The 17,006-nt window shown below is 45.1% G+C and overlaps 1 protein-coding gene across 1 annotated transcript in view; it reads right to left on the reverse strand.

The window, feature by feature from the left end:
- LOC106603227 (guanine nucleotide-binding protein G(I)/G(S)/G(O) subunit gamma-2) overlaps positions 1-17,006 on the reverse strand; it is a 34,257-nt gene that overhangs the window by 15,273 nt on the left and 1,978 nt on the right. Inside the window, exon 2 of the mRNA XM_014196597.2 lies at positions 7,946-8,025. The gene's annotated coding sequence lies outside the window, so the exon portion shown is untranslated. The remainder of the gene's footprint in view (positions 1-7,945; positions 8,026-17,006) is intronic.

A 17,006-nucleotide genomic window follows, 5' to 3' on the forward strand; every position in this document is an offset into this window, starting at 1 on the left:
TTGGCCCTGTCCAGGGGTATCATCGGATGGGGCCACAGTGTCTTCTGATCCCTCCTGTCTCAGCCTCCAGTATTTATGCTGCAGTAGTTTATGTGTCGGGGGCTAGGGTCAGTCTGTTACATCTGGAGTATTTCTCTTGTCTTATCCGGTGTCCTGTGTGTATTTAAATATGCTCTCTCTAATTCTCTCTTTCTCTCTTTCTGTCTTTCTCTCGGAGGACCTGAGCCCTAGGACCATGCCTCAGGACTACCTGGTATGATGACTCCTTGCTGTCCCCAGTCCACCTGGCCGTGCTGCTGCTCCAGTTTCAACTGTTCTGCCTGCGGCTATGGAACCCTGACCTGTTCACCGGACGTGCTTGTTGCACCCTCGACAACTACTATGATTTTTATTATTTGACCATGCTGGTCATTTATGAACATTTTAACATTTTAACATCTTGACCATGTTCTGTTATAATATCCACCCTGCACAGCCAGAAGAGGACTGGCCACCCCTCATAGCCTGGTTCCTCTCTAGGTTTCTTCCTAGGTTTTTGGCCTTTCTAGGGAGTTTTTCCTAGGGAGTTTTTCCTAGCCACCGTGCTTCTTTCACATGCTTTGCTTGCTGTTTGGGGTTTTAGGCTGGGTTTCTGTACAGCACTTTGAGAATATCAGCTGATGTACGAAGGGCTATATAAAAATAAATTTGATTTGATTTGATTGTTGTAACCCTGACTGCACTACACATTTCCCAATTAGGACAATAAAGATATTGATTGATTGAATACTGAATATATTAATTTAATACCCAGGTGGTAAGGGTAGGCAACAAAACATCTGCCACGCTGATCCTCAACACGGGTGTCCATCAGGGGTGAGCGCTTAGTCTCCTCCGGTACTCCCCGTTCACCCACGACTGGGGAGGGAGTTTTTCCTAGCCACCGTGCTTCTTCACCTTCATTGCTTGCTGTTTGGGGTTTTAGAATGGGTTTCTGTGCAGCACTTTGTGATATCAGCTGATGTAAGAAGGGCTTCATAAATACATTTCATTGATTGATTGATTGACTGCGTGGCTATCATTTCATTTTCTGATGACATGACGTTGGTAGGCCTGATCACCGACAATGTTGAGACAGCCTACAGGGAGGAGGTCAGAGACCTGGCAGTGTGGTGCCAGGACAACAACCTCTCCCTCAATGTGAGCAAGACAAAAGAGCTGATCGTGGACTACAGGAAAAGGGGGGCTGAGCACGCCCCCATTCACATCAACGGGGCTGTAGTGGAGTGGGTCGTGAGCTTTCTTGGCATCCACATCACTAACAAACTATCATGGTCTAAACACACCAGGACAGTTGTGAAGAGGGCATGACAACACCTATTCCCCACCAGGAGACTGACAAGATTTGGCATGAATCCCCAGATCCTCAAAAAGTTATACAACTGCAACAACTGCTCGCCATCCAACCACAAGGCGCTACAGAGGGTAGGGCATATGGCCCAGTACATCACTGGGGCCAAGCTTCCTGCCATCCATGACCTCTATATCAGGTGGTGCCAAAAAATTGTCAAAGACTCCAGCCACCCTAGTCATAGACTGTTCTCTCTGCTACCGCATGGCAAGCGGTACTGGAGCTCTAAGTGTAGGTTTAAAAGGCTCCTTAACAGCTTCTACTCCCAAGCCATTAGACTGCTGAACAGTTAATCAAATGGCTACCCGGACTATTTGCATTGATCCCCTTTTTACGCTGCTGCTACTCACTGTTTATTATCTATGCATAGTCACTTTACCCCTACCTACATGTACATATTACCTCAAATACTTCGACTAACCTGTACCCCTGCACATTGACACGATACCAGTACCCCCTGTACATAGCCTCATTATTGTTATTTTATTGTGTTACTTTTTTTCTTGCAATCAGCATTGTTGGTTAAGGGCTTGTAAGTAAGCATTTCACGGTAAAGGTGAAATGTTCTATTTGGTCCATGTGACAAATACAATTTGATTTGATTTTAATGTAGTATTGAATAGTGAATAGTAGAATACTGAAACTAGAACACTGAATATATTAATTGAATACTGGAATTGGATATTATTCAATACTCCGACTCGTGTTCACATCATAAGAAGGGATTCCCCTTGACCACGCCCATAAATTGGGGGAAACACACATTCTTTCCCATTGACTCCCATTTTTAAACAGCCAACTTCTTCAACAAACATGCCGGAAAGCTTCTGTGTTGTTCAATGTATATGTAACCAGGTCCAAAATCCCGACCTACGGTTCGCAATGCTCCCACATAGGGAAATAGAGCCTGGAAGAAGAGGCCAGTGGTTTCAGGCTACTCGGCATGGGAGAGTGGGAAATGTGTCCAAGTAGGCTACACGTAGCTATGTGTGTGAAAAACATTTAATCACAGGTAAGACATTTAACTTGTTTAGTATAGTCCGTTTGTTTGTGTTGCTGGTCTTGGCTAGCTTAATATGCTGGTCTTGGCTAGCTTAATGTTCCGGTGTGTACAGTAGCTAGCTAGCACTCACTCACATGGCTGCTAGCACTTTCATAAAAAGGGGCATGAGGGCAGCACTACAATATTAAGTAGTGAGAATGCTCGGGAGCATGCAATGTTGAAAAGTAATCTTTGGACATGTTGTACTTTTCTTAAATGTAGTTTGTAATTGACGAAAACAAGCAGACAAGAAGAAAATTGCATTTGAAAAAGGTTAAGCTTTTACTGTGACCTACTGTAGGTATCCACAGGTTGTTTTCCCCACAGGCGGGCGGGGCTGCAGCGTTTTTTCTAATATCGACTGGGATTATACTATACTAAAATGCTAGAATTAGTGAATACTACAATGATAATTATTTCAGAGAGGTAACACAGAGTAAGGTCCATTGTATGTATTCATATTTGTGAGCAGGGTGTTATAATCTGTAACCTGGCTGAAACACTATATAATAATAATCTGTTCTCATCTGGGTCCCCTCTGTGGAGGCCATATGCCTGCCCTTCTCCATGTTGGCCCCTGATGGGTGTCAGGAAGACCAGCACTGTGAGGGTGAGGTCCCCAGGGGCCACGTCATATGTTGGACCAACAGAAGGGTACTGATTAAGGGCTCTATTCAACACGTATTGCGAAAGTTCTGAGTTACAGCATGATGGAAATTGAATGGCAAATGTTAGTGGAGACTGCAGTCATGGTAAACTCTGCATTTGTCGGCTCAATTGGAAATTACCAATTGAGCCGACAAATGCTACTATCGCGTAACGCTTCAGCAATACAGATTAAAAAAAGCCCTCCAAGGTTTGTTTTAGAGAAGCGCGTCGCTCTTGACTTTTAAATGTAATTTACGCTTCAGCCAACATTTGGAACGTTTACTATGAATGTGATCTTCGTGAACATCGGGAATAATGCCTTTAAAAGGTGCATTTAAGACAGCCCAATGCGCTTCCCTACAACTCGCCTTGGATTGAATCCCGGCCTTAGTCTTCCAAATGAACATGGGAATGTAATTTAAGTTACCCCACTCATTGAAATAGGGCAGAAACTACATGACAAGGGCTTCATTGACAAAACTCTGAACAACTCTCAAATAATGCTATTAATGGGGCCACAATATCATAATGTTCAATGCTCATGGGAGATGTCAAAACAGGCCATAATATCATCATCAGATAGATACCCGAGTCACTTGTTGAAGGTTTCTGCAGTGCATCAGGGAATGTAGGTCATATGGAAACAATTCAATTAGGAATGGCTGAACACTACACTATAGTTTAGTGTACAGTGCATTCGGGAAAGTATTCAGACCCCTTGACATTTTACACATTTTGTTACGTTACAGCCTTGTTCAAAAATGTATTAAATAAAAACAAATCTTCATCAATCTACACACAATAACCCATACTGACAAAGTGAAAACACGTTTTTAGAAATTTGGGCAAATTTATGAAATATAAAAACAGATACCTTATTTACATAAGTATTCTGACCCTTTGCTATGATAATCGAAATTGAGCTCAGGTGCATCCTGTTTCCATTGATCATACTTGAGATGTTTCTACAACTTGATTGGAGTCCACCTATGGTAAATTCAATTGATTGGACATGATTTGGAAAAACACACACTGTCTATATAAGGTCCCACAGTTGACAGTGCATGTCAGAGCAAAAACCAAGCCATGAGGTTGAAGGAATTGTCCGTAGAGCTCCGAGACAGGATTGTGTTAAAGCACAGATCTGGGGAATGGTACAAAAACAATTCTGCAGTATTGAAGGTCCCCAAGAACACAGTGGCATCCATCATTCCATCAAGTTTGGAACCACCAAGACCCTTCCTAGAGCTGGCCGCCCAGCCAAACTGAGCAATCAGGGGAGAAGGGCCTTGGTCAGGGAGGTGACCAAGAACCTAATGGTCACTCTGACAGAGCTCCAGAGTTCCTCTGTGGAGATAGGAGAATCTTCCAGAAGGACAACCATCTCTGCATCACTCCACCAATCAGGCCTTTATGGTAAAGTGGCCAGACAGAAGCCACTCCTCAGTAAAAGGCACATGACAGCCTGCTTGGAGTTTGCCAAAAGGCACCTAAAGACTCTTAGACCATGAGAAACAAGATTCTCTGGTCTGATGAAACCAAGATTGAACTCTTTGGCCTGAATGCCAAGCGTCACGTCTGGAAGAAACCTGGTACCATCCTTACGGTGAAGCATGGTGTTGGCAGCATCATGCTGTGCGGATGTTTTTCAGTGGCAAGGATTGAGAGACTAATCAGGATCGAGGGAAAGATGAATGGCGCAAAGTACAGAGAGATCCTTGATGAAAACCTGTTGCTGAGCGCTCAGGACCTCGGACTGGGGCGAAGGTTTACTTTCCAACAGGACAATGACCCTAAGCACACAGCCAAGACAACGTTGGAGTGGCTTCGGGATGAGTCTCTGAATGTCCTTGAGTGGCCCAGCCAGAGCCCGGACTTGAACCCAATCGAACATCTCTGGAGAGATTTGAAAATAGCAGTGCAGCGACGCTGACAGAGCTTGAGAGGATCTGCAGAGAAGAATGGGAGAAACTCCCCAAGTACAGGTGTGCCAATATTATAGCGTCATACCCAGGAAGACCCGAGACTGTAATCGCTTCCAAAGGTGCTTCAACAAAGTACTGATGTCACGACTTCCGCCGTAGTCGGACCCTCTCCTTGTTCGGGCGGCGTTCGGCGGTCGACGTCACCGGCTTTCTAGTCACCACCGATCCATGTTTCCCTTTTCGCTTTGTTTTGTCTTGATTACACACACCTGGATCCAATTCCCTTATTATGTTCCTTATTTAACCCTCTGGCTTACCTTTCTGTTTTGTCCGTGATTGTTCTTTGTCAGTGGTTGTGGATCGGTTTTCAAAGTCCTGCCGTCTCCTTCCTTTGCCCGGTCTCCCTACGGCTCTACAAACTGCAGAGGCCCTGTTCACCCATGTATTCCGGCACTACGGGGTGCCTGATGACATAGTGTCTGATCGGGGTCCCCAATTTACGTCTAGAGTCTGGAGGGCGTTTATGGAACGCCTGGGGGTCTCGGTTAGCCTTACCTCAGGTTTCCACCCCGAGAGCAACCGGCAGGTGGAGAGAGTCAACCAAGCGGTTGGTAGGTTTCTGCGGTCCTATTGCCAGGACCGGCCGGGTGAGTGGGCGGCGTTTATCCCCTGGGCGGAGATGGCCCAAAACTCCCTCCGCCACTCTTCTACTAATCTAACCCCTTTTCAGTGTGTGCTGGGTTATCAGCCGGTCCTGGCACCATGGCATCAGAGCCAGATCGAGGCTCCTGCGGTGGATGAATGGTTTCGGCACTCGGAGGAGACATGGAACGCTTCCCATGTACGACTACAACGGGCCATCAGGCAGCAAAAGGCGAATGCCGACAGCCACCGCAGTGAGGCCCCGGTTTATACACCGGGGGATCAGGTCTGTTTCTCGACCCGAAACCTACCCCTTCACCTGCCCTGCCGGAAGCTGGGTCCGCGGTTTGTGGGGCCATTTAAAGTCCTGAGGAGACTGAACGAGGTTTGTTATAGGTTACAACTCCCCCCTGATTATCATATTAACCCCTCGTTCCATGTGTCTCTCCTCAGGCCGGTGGTGGCTGGTCCGCTCCAGCAGTCTGAGGTGCGGGAGGTTCCTCCGCCCCCTCTGGACATTGAGGGGGCCCCGGCGTACACACTACGAGCCATTATGGACTCTAGACATCGGGCGAGGGGCCTTCAGTACCTCGTGGAGTGGGAGGGGTACGGCCCGGAGGAGCGATGCTGGGTACCGGCGGAGGACATTCTGGACCCGTCGTTACTCCAGGAGTTTCACCGTTTCCGCCCGGATCGCCCTGCGCCCCGTCCCCCGGGTCGTCCCCGAGGCCGGTGTCGGCGCGCTGCTGGAGCCGCGCGTCAAGGGGGGGGGTACTGTCACGACTTCCGCCGAAGTCGGCCCCTCTCCTTGTTCGGGCAGCGTTCGGCGGTCGACGTCACCGGCTTTCTAGTCACCACCAATCCATGTTTCCCTTTTCGTTTTGTTTTGTCTTGATTACACACACCTGGTTCCAATTCCCTTATTATGTTCCTTATTTAACCCTCTGGCTTACCTTTCTGTTTTGTCCGTGATTGTTCGTTGTCAGTGGTTGTTGGAGGTGTTTCTCCTCACACTGTTGTTTTGCTGTTGGAGCTTTTGCTTGTGTTTTTTGAGTAATCTAGACTGTTTTCACTCAAACCTGTGTCCTGCGCCTGACTCCGCTACGTCTCCAAACCAAAAGCGTTACAACTGAGTAGAGGGTCTGAATACTTATGTAAATGTGTTATTTCAGATTTGTATTTTTTTATAAATGTGCACATTTTTCTAAAAACCTATTTTTGCTTCGTCATTATGGGGTATTGTGTGTAGATTCATGAGGGAAAACATGATTTTATCAATTTTAGAATAAGGCTGTAGCGTAACAAAGTTTTGAAAAAGTCAAGGGGCTGAATACTTTCCGAATGCACTGTATAGCCTACTTAGTATTGAATTGTTTGAATAGAAAACTGCCAGATTCTGAAATAATAATTTGTACCAGAGGACTCATGATCTTGTGTCATATGTATCAAGAGTCTTAGAGTAGGAGTATTGAACTAGGATCAGGTACCCCCTGTTCATGTAATCGTATCCATTGTGATCTAAAGGGCCAAACTCATCCTAAATCAGCATTCCTACTCTGAGAAGCTTGATACATATGTCCCTGAACCTAATCTTTTCATAGGACTAAATGGAGGATGAATGGATGGAGTCTTGGCTATCAGTGTCTAGACTGTTAACACTCTTGAACCCTGTCCTATCTGCTACCCAAAATGCCACTCTGAAATGTTACACATGGTGTCAACATGCTGATAACGATGACATTCTATTATACAGTGATAACGTGCGACTTTCTAAATGGACAAAGACCTTAAGTGCGTCCCAAATTGTGTATAGTGCACTATTTTTGACTAAACCCTCCTACACCTTGGGTGTGCCCAAATGGCACCATATGGCAAATGGCACCCTATTCCCTATAATGCTCCCTATAGGGCAGCACTACTGCCTTAAGGGCCCTGGTCAAAAGTTGTACACAATATGGGGAATAGGGTGCCATTTGCGACGCAGACCTTATCTCTTGCCGCTGACCACTTTGTGAACAGCTGTCAAGTACTTATCATTGGCACAACTTTCTAAAACGTTCAAAGTTGAGAACACAGTAAATATAAGCACAGTACAAAGTATTAGTACAGTACAGTACGTGTAAGATGGGATCTCCCTCAGTTTCGCACTGTAACATTACAAGACTCACAGACACATTCATTCTTCACGCACACATTCTAATATCCCGGGCTCGCCCATTTCTCAATGTGCATTATGGCACAGACACTCTCAGGCAGGCAGGCTATACGGCACGCTCTTTTCTGTGTTCTCCGTCTTACCTTGTCTGCTCACTCCGCCGCACACTGTCCTGGTGTCCTTCTGGCCTGCAGTTCTGTCAGAACTCTGGTTCAGCCCTACTCTGTAGAGAGAGTGAGAGAGAGCAGAGTACAGCCATTCAGAACAGCACAGCATAGAGAAAGTACAGAGATAGTAAAGTACAGACACTGACTGCATGCTTCTTCCTTCCATCGGAGGCCTGCTGTATTCCAGTTAAATTATATGGGGGCCTGTGTAGCCTCTCTTGTCTGGTTACCGTGCGTCAGAATGTCACAGCTCTCTTACACCATATACAGTATTGAAGGGCTCTCTCTCTCTCCCCCTCTCTCTTGGTCTCCCTCTCTCTTTCTCCCCCCTCTCTCTCTCGCTCTCTCTCTCTCCCTCCCTCCCTCCCCCCAGTGGATCCATTCTTCTTCATGCATCTGTGAGTTGGTTTTCTGCTGCCTCTGTTAAATGGGCCAATTACTCTACAAGAACAGATTTGCAGCGGAAGGGAATCCCAACACCGCAAATCATCTCCTCACACAATGTTAAAGCAACTACACCTTGTTTGTACCTTCCACTAACATGCATCCTTTGTCCTGATCTTGTCCACGTTCTGATTCTGACCACATTTTCAGAAATGTTTACACATGGTATTAAAGTGTGTCTCATATTCGTCCACTGTGTCCGCATTGTGACCACATGTAAGATATCCAGACACAATGCGTGCCTGACTACCTCCGGATGTGGTCAGAAAAGATCAGATCACAATGTGTCTTTTAATCGTTTACACCTGTCTAAAAATGTGGGCACAATCAGAAGATCAGGACAAAGGACACATGTTAGAACCAGGCTTATGTGGTCTGTATTTCCCCGAATGTTGCAACATGTGTCCATGTCACTTCCTTCCAGTGTGGTTAAACTCCACTCATAACAAATGGGCTGGAAGATGCTGTCATCCACCATCCATTTCTATCACTGTCTATTTTGTCTCTGTCTTCACTCTCTCAGTTACTTTCTTCTTTCCTCTCATGTCTCCCAGTCTCTTCTAATAAAATGACTTATTTAAGAACTACTGAACACACCGATTGGCACGTGTGTTTATCTGTTGCTTGTTAGAAAAATGACATTTCAGTCTTGGAGGTATGTTTCCTAACCGATTCTGCGTTTGGTTAATGATGTTTGTCCCCCATGAGACACTGTAGATGTGGAAGCCTATTTAACTTCCCAGAAGTCAAAATCTCCAGAATGAGCCAGAATAAGCCAAAAAATCTGTAATTAATTTTGAAGTTTTTGCTGAGGATGTTTTTGTTGTGCAATTTTTCACCTATAAAAGTGTTTGGTGCAGTATTTCTCAAGTAAAATAAATGTGCGACGTGTTGTCTTATATTAACAAAGTCGGAGCTGCAAGGCAGGTCTGTCTCACTACGCTATTGGATTGAGAGCAATCACCGCAGCTGTTCACCCCATGTTAGTGGGCAAATGGACATCGTCAAATCAAAGCCCAACCTTCGAGACGCACAGCTGTTCCAAACTTCGTTTTAGACGACACTGACATTATGACCATAAATTATCCTATTTACACTTTGTAGACAATGTTCAAATCAAATCAAACGGTATTTGTCACATGCGCCGAATACAACTTATAGTGAAATGCTTACTTCCAAGCCCTTAACCAACAATGCAGTTTTAAGAAAAATGTTGACACTAGAATTACTGTTTCTGAATTATATCGATGCCACATACGCCGTTTTCAAAGGGATTAGTTCCTTTTTTAAAAGCAGTCGCTCTTTAAATCTGTGTTTCAATAAAGCTCCCCTGCCTGATTTCACACCCTGGGCTTCGCAGCATGGGGAAGAGGTGAGGAACTGTGTGTGTGTGTGTGTGTGTGTGTGTGTGTGTGTGTGTGTTCGTGACGAGGCCCTCCACTGATTGTGATTATGTCTCTGACTTACAGGGTGATTAAACACCCCAGGACTAGATCCTACAGAGGAAAACGGAAAGAGATGAAGAGAGAGGCAGATGAGTGAATGATTGATAAGATAGTGCTGTAGGAGGGATGAAGCAGGATGACACGTGCTGGGTGCTTTTTGAATCATCCCTAAACACCAGTCTGTGTTGGAGGAAGCGAAAGGCCTGGGACATTAGAAGGGATAGGAGGGTGAAAAAAGAAGGCTGGGACACAGGGGAGCAGAGGAGGGAACTGGATCACTAGTTATGATGCCCCTTGTACATCCTTCTCAGTCCAGATCCTACTACTCTGCTCCGCCCGGGAGCATGACTCAACCATGATGACGACATGCACAAACAGTAACAAGAAAAATAGTGTGCTTGCTTCAGAATAATTACTATAAGTGAGAAGTATGTGGAATATTCAGAGTGGTCTTGCTCACCAAGCACAATAATAACAACAATATGATCAATTCTATTACCTCCACTAGTGCTGTATACAGTTTGTAGTGCTTGTGCTGTACAGTATTAGTCCCAGACATCACATTTCTGATTTCTCCGGTCGTGTACACTCATGGGACAGGGTTGTGATGATGTTGAAATGGGTGTGTTCCAATGACTCCCTATTCCCTATATAGTGCATGGCCAAAACCCTATGGGCGCTGTTCAAAAGTACTGCGCTACATAGGGAATACGGTTCCATTTGAGACGCCATTTTAGTCTCTGTGATGCTCCAGCTGAACATTAGTGCATAAATAGATCCTGTCCTATAGTGTCTCCATCAAAGTCAGACTACCACCCCCCACCACCATTAGATTATCCCAGACATCTGTCCCCTCCCCTGGCCTCAGCAGGCACTGCCCAGCCTGACTCTGCTCTGCCTGCCTGAAGGGGAGGAGGACGTAGAACCGGGGCTCCAAGGTTTAGGGGGGAGGGGAGAGGGCAGTGACCCAGGAAATGATGCCTTCCCTGGGATCCGAGGAGACAGCAGGCAGGGCCCTGCCTCCAGGGCATGGAGATACTGTGGTTATTTTAGGTTATTATTATCAACTGGTCTGGGGCCTGCCTCACGAATAGGATTGTAATGGTGGAGGGACAGAGAGACAGAGGACTAATTCTAGATCAGGTGCTAGAGAAAGCGTGAGTGACCAAGGAGGGTAGAGATGCAGATAGCTGTGAGTAGGTGCACATTTTGATTATAATCTTTATTATAGATTCTATACTAATAGATTGAGTGTATTTTTAAAGTATTTTTAAATTCATTAGTGTGGTGTAGTGTGTAGATGCGTTCCTTTGTCTCTGGATGGCATTGACTGATGGACTTCACATGAATGGTAAAATAGTTTATGTTAATGCTTACCCTATTCCCTACGTAGTGCACTACTTTTTGACAACCATCCTATGGGGTATAGGCTGCTATGGGCACTGGTGCTATGGGTAGTGCACCAAAAGTAGTGCACTAAGTAGGGATTAGAGTGCCATTTGGGACACAACCCTGGTACAGGGTTCTACAGAGGCCATGTGCCTTCTATTAGGGAGTAGTGTTGGGGATGATGTAAATCGCAAAATTATCAGGGCTCAGAGAGATTTGAGAGAGGATTTCCCCTGTTCCCTACATACTGCACTACATTTGACCAGGGCCCATATGGCTCTGGTCAAAATTAGTGCACTATATAGGGAATATGGTCATTTTAGACGTAGTCTATGTGTTGGATCAGTGCTCTCTTTTGGAAGTTTGATGATACAGCCTGTTAATATGGTGTTGTTTTCCCCTTTCCTCTATAAAGATCATATACCTTTATCCAAATGAATCCAGCCCTGCGTGTTGCTGACAGCTAGTTTCAAATTTAATTACCTGCAAGCCTCTGTTTCAGTAGTTTAAATCTGTCATGGCCAATATTGCCATCGAATGCGCATAACCACTGGCGTACCACACACCCCCGCGGCCCCTGCAAGGCTGGGGGGCCTAAAGGCTTTTTTTGTGTGTTGGTTGTCCCCCTGGAAGTCACCCCCCCCCCAGATAGCATATGAACAGGTCATAAGCCAACAATGTGTAGAAGTACAGGAAATTAGCTGTAAAACTGCAACATTTTCTCTCAGCCTCATGGCAAAATATGTACACTAGTGAGTGGAATGTAGTGCTATGTTACGTTGCTCTGGTTGAGGAGGAATAAACATAGTTTCCTCTGGCATCAATCAGCCAGCCAACAATAACACTGTCTGACTCACTCCGCTAGACTGTTAACAATAATGTCTCAGTCCCAAATGGCACCATATTCCCTATACAGCACACTACTTATGGGCCTGGGTCAAAAGTAGTGCACTAAATAGGGAATAGGGTCCCATTTGGGACACAGGCAATTTTACAAACGTTCAGGCTTGTTTAGAGTGTGCAGGACTGGAGTATGCTCTTAATGTTTCAGTACATAAACTAACCATGCTGCCTAGATAGATATGGAGGCACTACACAGAGGGAATCATAAAACTGGTACTAAAGCTTGTTAAAACTACGAGGCCTGACAAAAAGACTGCAAGGCACATACATACCATTGACTGTTTGATAACTTGGAGAAAAAAGAAGGAAGGGAAGCGCTGCTAGGATACAATATAGATCTTTGTAGATAGTAGGTGCTCTTTGGTAAGTGTCATAAAAAAAACAGCAGGAGTAAGGCACTCTCCATATAACTGAAATGCCTTCCTTGTTATGGCATGTTCAATAGAAGAAAAAATTGAAAAAATGGAAGTGTTTTGGCATGGCCTTCCTTTTCAAACTATAAAAGTGCAATATACTGTACAATTTCACTTGTGCAATGGTAAGTATGAGGTCAAATGTGTCCTTTAAAGGTTATAAAAGGGCTGTCCGTATACATTCCCGGTAACAGTTTGCTCACTATTTATTTATCATTACTCCTACATTTGTACATTTTTGAAAGCTAGTTAATCACAAATGTATATTTATTTCCTTAAATATACTGTGTTGTGTGATTATTCTTTTACCAGGTACTGTTGGAATGTCCATCTTTTTGTGAGAAATTACACTGGTCACTCAAAACATTTATGAAGTATTTATAAAGCATAAATAGTGCTCACTTTAGATTAGGGGCTGCAAAAATACTTTACTAATGATTAGTATCTAACTTCCCGGACAGGGAGTCTGATTGACTGCAGACCTCCAACCCTAACCCATAGGTACAGTGTGCGTGGCTACAGTTCTTATTCTTTTTTTTAACCTTTATTTAACCAGGAAAAGCCCATTGAGACACAGAGTCTCTTTTGCAACGGAGACCTGGCCAAGAAGGCTGCAGTTGGCAATACATTACAAAATGAAGTAATAACGCACGAGGGGGAGTTGAATATGGCCAATATACCATGGCTAAGGACTGTTCTTAAGCACGACGCAACGTGGAGTCCCTGGATACAGCCCTTAGCCGTGGTATATTGGCCATATACCACAAACCCCCGAGGTGCCTTATTGCTTATTTATAAACTGGTTTCCAACGTAATTAGAGCAGTAAAAATACATGTTTTGTCATACCCGTGGTATAAAGTCTAATATACCATGACTGTCAGCCAATCAGCATTCAGAGTTCGAATCACCCAGTTTATAATGTAAACATACAATATAATCATCCACACAATCCAGCCTATTGGGAACATTTCCAATCAAATTAAATCAAATCTAATTTTATTGGTCACGTACACATGGTTAGCAGATGTTAATGTGAGTGTAGCGTAATGCTTGTGCTTCTAGTTCCGACAGTGCAGCAATATCTGACAAGTAATCTCACAATTCCCCAACAACTACCTAATACACACAAATCTAAAGGAGTGAATGAGAATATGTACATATAAATATATGGCTGAGCGATGGCCGAGCGGCACAGCCAAGGTGCAATAGATGGTATAAAATACAGTATATACATATATGAGTAATGTAAGATGTGTAAAGTGGCATTATGTAAAGTGACTAGTGATCCATTTATTAAAGTGGCCAGTGATTGGGTCTCAGTGTAGGCAGCAGCCTCTCTGAGTTAATGATTGCTATTTAGCAGTCTGATGGCCTTGAGATAGAATCTGTTTTTCAGTCTCTCTGTCCCAGCTTTGATACACCTGTACTGACCTCGCCTTCTGGGTGGTAGCGGTGTGAACAGGCAGTGGCTTGGGTGGTTGTTGTCCTTGATGATCTTTTTGGACTTCCTGTGACATCGGGTGCTGTAGGTGTCATGGAGGGCAGGTAGTCTGCCCCGGTGATGCGTTGTGCAGACCCCACCACCCTCTGGAGAGCCTTGTGGTTGAGGGCATTGCAGTTGCCGTACCAGGCTGTGATACAGCCCGACAGGATGTTCTCAATTGTGCATCTGTAAAAGTTTGTCAGGGTTTTGGGTGACAAGCCAAATCTCTTCAGCCTCCTGAGGTTGAAGAGGCACTGTTGCGCCTTCTTCACCACACTGTCTGTGTGGGTGGACCATTTCAGTTAGATGTATATGAACTTAAAACGTTCCACCTTCTCCACTGCTGTCCCTTCGATGTGGATAGGGGGGTGCTCCCTCTGTTGTTTCCTGAAGTCCACAATCATCTCCTTTGTTTTGTTGATGTTGAGTGAGAGGTTGTTTTCCTGACACCACACTCCGAGTGCCCTCACCTCCTCCCTGTAGACTGTCTCGTCGTTGTTGGTAATCAAGCCACCTACTTTTGTGCCGTCTGCAAACTTGATGATTGAGTTGGAGGCGTGCATGGCTATGCAGTCATGGTTGAACAGGGAGTACAGGAGGGGGCTGAACATGCACCCTTGTGGGGCCCCAGTGTTGAGGGTCAGCGAAGTGGAGATGTTGTTTCCTACCTTCACCATCTGGGGGCAGCCCGTCAGAAAGTCCAGGACCCAATTGCACAGGGCGGGGTTGAGACCCAGGGCCTCCAGCTTGATGATGAGCATGGAGGGTACTATGGTGTTGAATGCTGAGCTGTAGTCAATGAACAGCATTCTGTAGGTATTCCTCTTGTCCAGATGGGATAGGGCAGTGTGCAGTGTGATGGAAATTGCATCATCTGTGGACCTGTTGGGGTGGTATGCAAACTGAAGTGGGTCTAGGGTGGCCGGTAAGGTTGAGGTGATATGATCGTTGACTAGTCTCTCAAAGCACTTCATAATGACAGAAGTGAGTGGTACGGGGCGGTAGTCATTTAGTTCAGTTACCTTTGCCTTCTTGGATACAGGTACAATGGTGGCCATCTTGAAGCCTGTGGGGACAGCAGACTGGTATAGGGAGCGATTGATATGTCTGTAAACACACCAGCCAGCTGGTCTGCGCATGCTCTGAGGACGTGGCTAGGGATGCCGTCTGGGCCAGCAGGGTTAACACGTTTAAATGTTTTACTCACATCGGCCATGGAGAAGGGGGGGGGGGGCAGTCCTTGTTAGCGGGCCGCAACGGTGGCACTGTATTATCCTCAAAGCGGGCAAAGATGGTGTTTAGTTTCTCTGGAAGCGTGAAGTCGGTGTCCGTGATGTGGCTGGTTTTCTTTTTATAGTTCGTGATTTCCTGTAGACTCTGCCACATACGTCTCGTGTCTGAGCCATTGAATTGCGATTTCACTTTGTCCCTGTACCGGCATTTCGCTGGTTTGATTGCCTTGCAGAGGGAATAACTACACTGTTTATATTCAGCCATATTCCCAGACCATGGTTAAAAGCGGTGGTTCGCAATTTCAGTTTTGAGTGAATGCCGCCATCCATCCACGGTTTCTGGTTAGGGTAGGTTTTAATAGTCACAGTGGGTACAACATTTCCAATGCACTTCCTAACAAACTCACTCATTGAGTCAGCGTATAGATCGATGTTGTTCTCTGAGGCTGACCAAAACATATCCCAGTCTGGGTGGTCAAAACAATGTTGAAGCGTGGATTTCGATTGGTCAGACCAACGTTGAATGGTTCTAGTCACTGGTACATCCTGTTTGAGTTTCTGCCTATAAGACGTGAGGAGCAAGATGGCATCGTGGTCGGATTTGCCAAAGGGAGGGCGGGGGAGGGCTTTGTATGCATCGCGGAAGTTAGAGTAGCAGTGATCGAGTGTATTACCCCCACGAGTACTACAATCAATATGCTGATAGAATTTAGGTAGCCTTGTTCTCAAATTTTCTTTGTTAAAATCCCCAGCTACAATAAACGGAGCCTCAGGATATATGGTTTCCAGTTTACATAGAGTACAGTGATGTTCCTTGAGGGCCGTCGTGGTGTCTGCTTGAGGGGGAATGTACACCGCTGTGACGATAACTGACGAGAATTCTCTTGGGAGGTAATATGGCCAGCATTTGATTGTAAGGAATTCTAGGTCAGGTGAGCAGAAGGACTTGAGTTGCTCTATGTTGTTATGATTACACCATGAGTCGTTAATCATTTACACTCCTCCTGAAGAGTGTTTTGTACCAGAGTTTTAATCTAGGTGAGCAATACTTAGTAGACTAGACAATTCCTCTGCTGCACAATAACCCTATGGGACACAGACAAAACAATAAGTGTACAGTAATATAAAGCGTGACACTCAGTCTTGGCCTCTACACTGTATCATCTCCACTTGTTACTGTAGCCAGAACTAGGCCACTGACTCAGTAGTCTTTTAGACGGAGCCACTGGGAATGGAAGGCAACAATGAGTATTTCATGAAAAGAGAGAAAAAGTAACAAACTGGGAAATGATTAGTCTTTTGTCAAAGTCAAGGCCTTTTGTCTCCCTACATTTGTATTCTTTCACTCTGTCTCTCTATCATGCACACAGAGTGTGAATTATGGGGGGCCCAGGTGGGTCTCAGGCCCCCTGAATGAGACATGAGCACCACTAAATGCATCAAAGTCCAACTTTGGAGGGTCTCTAAATTATGGTAATTTGTTGTTTATAAAAGTTTATTCCAAATAAAATGAACACTCCCACCTCTGTGTCATGGTTTAAACCATTTTTCCCCATGTGGCTGCATGGTCATTGGGCTGCACTTATCATTCTGGGAAAGCCCCACACCCTTTTCAAGTGGCCCAACTTTTCTTTCTACAACAACGTCCTTTTGTCAGCAAGATACATCAATTACTTAATTCTACAAGAGTCTCGACCCAATGACAAAAATCGAATGTCATTACACTT

Source organism: Salmo salar, chromosome ssa01, assembly GCF_905237065.1.
Source record: "Salmo salar chromosome ssa01, Ssal_v3.1, whole genome shotgun sequence".
In the NCBI taxonomy this organism is placed as follows: Eukaryota; Metazoa; Chordata; class Actinopteri; order Salmoniformes; family Salmonidae; genus Salmo; species Salmo salar.